Here is a 7,141-nt window from a genome sequence, read left to right as displayed (position 1 = left end):
TTTTTTCCCACAGAGCATGGTGGTGTCAATTCCATGAAGTTTTTGTTGAGACAGGAGCAGATAAAAATGAATTTGGAACAGAAAGGGGCAGAGATTCTTTTCCCACTGTATTCTGCTCAAGTTATTTCCCCCAAAATAAGGTGAGAACTACGGTGCAAAGGAGAGAAAAGAGACCTCAAAAACAGGGCATCTGAGCTCAAGAGGGAAAAAAAATTGTAACTTGCTCACAAGGACTAGAGAAAATTTTAAAAGGTTGAAATCCATCAGTGTTCCATAAAAACATGGCATGCTGCATGAATTTGCATGTCATCCTCACACAGAGACTGTGTTAATCTTTTCCATATCATTCCAATTTTAGTATATGTGCTGCCGAAGCGAGTACTACATCTTTCTCCTTTACGAAAGTTAGCAGTATTTCCAAATTCGCTGATTTGGGGAATGACTTAGTATTGTCAAGTAAAACGAAGTATTTGCATAGCATCTCAGAAAAATCATTTTTGAACAAAAATTCTCATCAAGCCTGAAACTTGATGTCCCAAATTTATGATATTAAATTCACACGAATTACCTCCATTTTACCATAAGTAAATTACCTGTTGATATTCCTTCCACTGTCATTGTTGGAATTGTCATTAGTTGGTTTATGCTTTAAGATCAGAGTGGCCCCTAGTGGTGCACTTTTCTGCTCAGCTTCAAATTTTCAACAGGTACAAGTTGAAAACTCGTCGATTATTCATTATGATGGCAACGTCATGCATGAAAAAGCCGACCACCACCTCCATAAACCTTGTACACATAAGAAATCAGTTCTTTTGGAATTTGAAATCTCATATTTTGAAAGGGTATAACAAAAATGTCTTCGACAGAACAGAAGCTCGTGTTAAATATTTACTGACAAATAAAGTTCTAAAATGAAATGTAAAATGAGATGTTTCTTCCTAAAGAAATCAGGACACATAAAAGACATGCTAATAATATGATAATGGCCATCCCAAGGCAATAACTCAAGAATTAACTGTCTGCAAATAATCTGTGTAAGCAGTACCTTGACTTTAAGGTTCTTAAAAATGCAAGCATGGAGATGAGGAAGCTAATCATGCTAATTAACTCACTGTGCCTTGTAACAAATTAATTTTAAGTAAAGGAACGGGCAACTAGAGAAAAAGGCCAAAATCTCAATTAGTTAATCCGAATAGAGCATAAATACTCTCAGAACTCATTTGCCTTTTAGAATGAAAGAATTTGAACTGGGATGGTAGGAATGGCGATCACTATGCAATGACAGCCTGGAATTGTCATTTATGGCACCATTTTTAAGGTCTGCATTCCGACTGGAGTGTTTACTGTATTTGGTCAGCAGAATATGACAAATTGATGTAAACTATCCAAAACCGGCCCCACCCTCAGGGAATTAATATAATGTAGGACGCTGACAAGTTCTATTAGCTTAGTTTCTGATTAAAAAGTGTTTCTGGCCAGAAAGCTTTGTAGGTTAGGTCAGGACTATCAGCATTCGTTTCTAGTCATAAGTTGTGGATAGGAGTCTTCTACACACCTGATATCATTTTACAAAGCCTACATCATCATTCTAATAACTACTGATACTATTTTCAATGTTTAGTTAGTAAAAGCATAAAATAAGATTTATTCCTTACACCTAGAGGATCTAGTTCTTAAATCTATCCATTCCCTTCTCACAATCTGTAACCTATTTTTCCACAGATTTGAGCCTCCATGTCTTCAGATTCTCAGGTATAACTGGCTCAAATGATGTGTTTCCTTGCTGCTACTACTGATCTTTCCAGCTACCATACTCAATGCAGCCTTCCTTTCACAAAGGAAAGGATATTCCACGTCCAGAGCTTCTGCTCTCACTTGTACACCTTAAAATCCCAGTCATAACCAGCCGCCACCATCCAACAACCATTAAAAAAAAAAAATTAGACTTCTTAAACCACTTGACTTCTGAAATCTCTAAGGGGTCACCAGTGACCTCACCAAATCCAGTAGCTTTTTCTTAACCCTTACTTTCTAAGGTCTGTCTGCTCTATTTGGCATTATTGACTACCACTTCCTTCTCAAAATCCTTTCTCCTCTTGGATTTCAGAACACTGCATTTCTCTGATTTTTCTCCCCTCTTTACAATTCCAGGGATATATATTCCAAATTTGAATACTCTCTACTTCTATTATATGAATGAGTATACTAGCATTAACCACAGGGAAATATTTTTTCCTTTGGTAAAAAAAAAAATGAGATATTTTATATTAACAAGGGTTATGGGATATTCAGAGAGAGACAACAATTAAATTTTTAGCCAATTATGTGTGTCCTCTGTAAGGCACACCCCACTCTGAGTAGCTAGATATATGGTTTAAATAGGAACATGGAGATTCAGAGGACACAGGAAATGTCTGGCCTTCTGAGACCATCTGGTACATTTTAAACCCTTCCTGAGCCCCCAGACGACCTACTAACAAGTACAGCCTTAGGTAGACTACATTGATTCATAGCCTCTTTCAATAACTTAAAATATTTGTTTTTAACATTATCATCTGCTGCATCTATGATTTCTAGTCAACAGGCTTTTAATTTTACAGTTTTAAACCGTGACACCATAAGGAAATGCTCTGATAGTTTTTGAAATTACCAGATATCTGTTTGACCAAGGTACATACTCTAACCAAGTATATTTTTAATATTATTACAATTATAAATGATGTGTCTTTTATTTAAGTATTCAAGTAATCAAGGGAAGCCTCTCTCTTTAAAACAATTAGAGGAATCTTTTGAAAGCATCAGTTTGATTTTGTCTGATCCTGTAAGCCAGATATGCCAGAACTGAAATTCAGAGAATCTTTAAATTAAATGAGTGAGCTGATTATGAAAATATGACACTCTACACAACACACTAATGATTCTGTTTAAGGTTGTTTTGTTTTGTTTGGTTTTTTAGAAATGGGGGTTGATTAAGCCTTAAAATGATGATTCTAATGAATCCCCATGGAAGAGTCAAAGGAGGCCTAGAAGAGATAATACTTCAATCAAATAGAAACAGCTCTACCGGCCACCTAGAGTAAGGGGAAACAAAAAGCAGTGCATGTCCTAAAGCTATCTCACTGTTTGCCTGCATCCCTCTCCTCTTCTGAGCCTCTTTTAAGATGATCAATTGATACCACTAATTTCTTATATTTTTGTATATGCTTATTATTTCCCCTGTAATAATTTGCATTATCCTTTGACTTAAACTTTTACAATCACATTTTGGAGAATGAAGTACAAGTAAATAATACAAACTGAAATTCTTCTTCTTCTATGAGTGTATTATATAATTACAATAATTACTAGCCCTTCTGAACACTTACTCTGTATCAGTCACTATGTGAAGCACTGTTTAGACATTATTGCCTGTGATCCTCACAAACTCTCTCTGTAGTATTATTATCCTTAATTAATTGACAAGAAAACAGAGACTTGGAATGGTAGAAACTTGCCTAGGAAGTAGTAGAGCCAAAATTCCAATTCACATCTTTCTTATATTAAAAGAATTTCTTTTACAACAAATTAATCTTCTTTTCATATATCTTTGATGCATGAGTTGCTGGACATTGAGGTGAATACTTATTTCTTAGCACACCAATCCAGATAGGGAATTTTAAATGCTCATCAGTCCAAGCTATGTATCCTGACATGTTAAGACCCTAGAAGAGAAAGCGAGGACCACTGAAAAACAAAACTTAGAACAAACTGACAGCTTACTTCTCCTCTTCTATGGATAGTGGTGGCCACCACTATTTATTATAAGATGTGAGTTGCCACTATAATTGGAGAAGGCTGAATTGGAAGAAAATAGGAAGCAATGTTATAGTGTGGAGACACATTTTATCTGCGAAAGCCTATTCCTGTAAGCGAGACTTGAAATGTGTTGCCTACTGCCATAATGCCATCAACACCATAAGATAAATACATCTTTTACAACTCTACAGACCCAATTGGCCTCCATCTTCAATTCTAGGGAGTCTCACTAATGCCAGCAAAAAGAAGAAAATTAATCCATATCTTGTTTAGGTCAAACTTGTTTCTAAGTGAGTCTCTTCAAGTAAATCTCAAGTTGATAAATAAATGTAAATAAATATATACATATTTAAAGCACAATGAGGTCATCTTTTTCTCATATGTGCACATCTCTGTTACAAGCAAATCTACCAGAAGTCTCTTGAGAACCTAGCTTAGCAGATTATATAATTATTAAAGGTTGACCTTTTCTGTGGAGTTTAATGAACCGGAAATTGCATTTTTAACCTTGGCTGATGTGCTATCAGATGTCAGTCATCATTTCTTTAATCTATCTCAACCAGACTATAAATTAAGTAGGTCCAAAATCCAATTTATGAGGCCAACAGAGGGGTGAAAAAAGCCAGTGGTTATGGAGAGAGACTTTAAAGAAGAACCACTCTGAAGTAATATTAAAAAGATGGCAGTAACAATAAGAATAATAACTAATTTACGGACAAGGTCATGAGAACTATTGGGGGAGGGTAATTCCTACAGTGAGGGCTTGAATTTGTTGTAACTTGAACACAATGTAAATAGATACTTGAAACCTAGCGAAGACTACCATACACCAGGCAAAATACCAACAGGCAAAAATGTATATTTTCAAGCCAAATTATTCCTAAAACAAGTTCACCAGTAAGCTTAAAATTTATTTTTTTATAATTTACTGTTATTATATTTTATAATTTCTGAAGTATAAATTTTGTACATTTCTCCTTTAATCAATTGACTGTTTCTATTTTAAACAGAATCTATTCACTGCATAGAATTTTATGTGCTAAAAAAAGTAAATATATCCAACAATTTTATGTAAATAAGTATCTCTATAATGACTCCTTTGTTTCATCCACGCCATTTTTCTTCCTATTTTCCTAAGTAAAGACATTATTCAGCTTATAAAATATTTTCTAATGTATAAATCTCTGACCTCTGCATTTCCCACAAGCTTCCTAAAACATCACAGATGAGATATTTGCATAGACTGAAGCTACTTGCATACAATGTTGGAATAATGAGTAAGTTCAATCAAGTCTGCAAAATAGCTGGTCAGTTCTGAGAGGAGAAAAATAATCAATAATAAATTGGGCACACATTCCACTCCAGACACTATGCAAGGTGTTCCACTGACTCCAGAACAGACAGGGGCCAGCCCCTGACATCAAGGAGCTTAGAGTATTGGGATAAGAACAGAACGTGTGCAAACAAAGGTAAGTGTGCCCTCCGGTGTTAAGCCAAGAAGAAAAACTCACCCCTTTTTGTCAGAAAGTTTATGAAACATGTTTGTTTGCTCAACTAAAGTCATCATTTTTACTGGTTGATTTTAAAAGAAAGTAACAAGTTAACATATATCTATATCTCCCTATATTTACATAGATAGGTAGAGGCATTTTGTAGTTCGTTGAGATATGATTTTTTTAAAATAGCACCTCATGTTCTTTACACACACAAAAGTTGATGATCTTGCCCTCTTTCCCCCTTTTTGGCAGGAAGGCAGCCCAGTGATAGCCAGCATCCACACAAGGAAAGCGTCGAGCAGCATGGCAGCCCAGTGAGGTCAGAAGATTGAGAAATTGAGTATATACATAAATATATGGAGGATAATGGGAGTGGGCTTTACACTATCAGAGAAGGAAGATACTTATTTTTTTTTCAGGAATGAATCCTGCATTATTATTGGAATTTAAGTTATGGGAGGGTGAACTCACAGTTCTTAACATATAAGACAGAAATATACAGAAATGCAAATGTGTATATATACATATACATATGCAGGCATATATGTATTATGTGTGTGTGTGTGTATTGTACATATATACTTGGATAAATTTCCTTGTTCTGTCAACTAAGACAGCCTGGGAGCAGTGCCATCTGAGTTAGCAGTAAAATGCACCTAGCACAGATCTTGACTTTTAAATGACACTTCTCCATCGAAACAAACAAAACAAAACTTGGACAAGTGGCTGATTCCAGGGTGGCTGGAACAAGGAAAGAAAATGTGCTTGTAGTCTTTTGGTGTATCAGCTTTAGGAAGCTGCCACTGGCCAAATCTGGAACAATGTGAGCATCAAAATAAACAATGAATATAATGAATCAAATAAAATATAAGTCTCTGAGTACACACTGATATAAACACATACATACATACATAAACACATATACATATTTCCTACTACAGAATGCCAACTAGTAAATAGTACAATGAAAAAATTACCATTTGGCAATCATTAGAGTAACAATTAATTCAGGCAAGAAACATCAATGGATGCTAAAACTGGTAGATCAATGAGTAACTAGATTTTACATAGTCCCCAAGTGTCTCTTCACAAAATATCTATTATTATAAAGGGGAATTAAGATAACTTTACAGTAGAGTAACTCAGAAGACATCATCTCAACTATGGGATCGAAGTTAACACCATCAGAGTCAAGGGAAGATGGCGGACTAGGAAAAAGCAGGGTTCGTCTCTCAGGACTGCGTTGAAATTACAATCAAATTATAAAATAATCAATGTGGAGAATCACCTGAAGTCCAGCTGATCATAACACCTACATCTGATAATATAAAGGAGCCACGTCAAAGCCAATCCAGCATAGGCAACAACCATTAGCAGATCACTTTGTAGTTCTCACCGAGTAGCCCTGAGCAATCAAAAGCAGTGGCTGACCTTGGCCTACAAGGGAGCCCCTCCTAAGGGACCACAAAACCAGTGCATCTGGAAGCTGGCACCAGACCACAATGGAGCAACTCTTGACTAAGCTCCAGTAGTGATACACACAGAGTGGTTGCAACAAGTACACGAACCTGCTAGGGCAAATCCTACTCAGTGTGGTCAGCCCCCACACAAAAGCTCTCATCCTGAGGTGCAGCCAATTCACACAATTAGTCAGCCTGAACATTAATCCCACCCACTGATCTACTAACAACAATAAAGGCTTGGCAACAATAGAAGATCATACACAACTCACACAAAGGTCACCTCCAGAGCTCCAGGCACAAGAGATCAGGGAGAGTGCGTCACTGGACCACACAGGACATCTTTCACATTAGGCCATCTGGCCAAGGCTGAGAGATGAAACAAATATT

The 7,141-nt window shown here is 36.2% G+C and overlaps 1 non-coding gene across 1 annotated transcript; it reads right to left on the bottom strand.

The window, feature by feature from the left end:
- Positions 1-275: 275 nt before the first annotated feature.
- On the bottom strand, positions 276-382 carry LOC112481117. Its single transcript, XR_003046807.1, has one exon. It is a non-coding gene; the product is annotated as a U6 spliceosomal RNA (small nuclear RNA).
- Positions 383-7,141: the final 6,759 nt, after the last annotated feature.

This window comes from Pteropus alecto, unplaced genomic scaffold, assembly GCF_000325575.1.
Source record: "Pteropus alecto unplaced genomic scaffold, ASM32557v1 scaffold104, whole genome shotgun sequence".
Lineage (NCBI taxonomy): Eukaryota > Metazoa > Chordata > Mammalia > Chiroptera > Pteropodidae > Pteropus > Pteropus alecto.
This window is presented reverse-complemented; position numbering and strand designations above follow the sequence as displayed.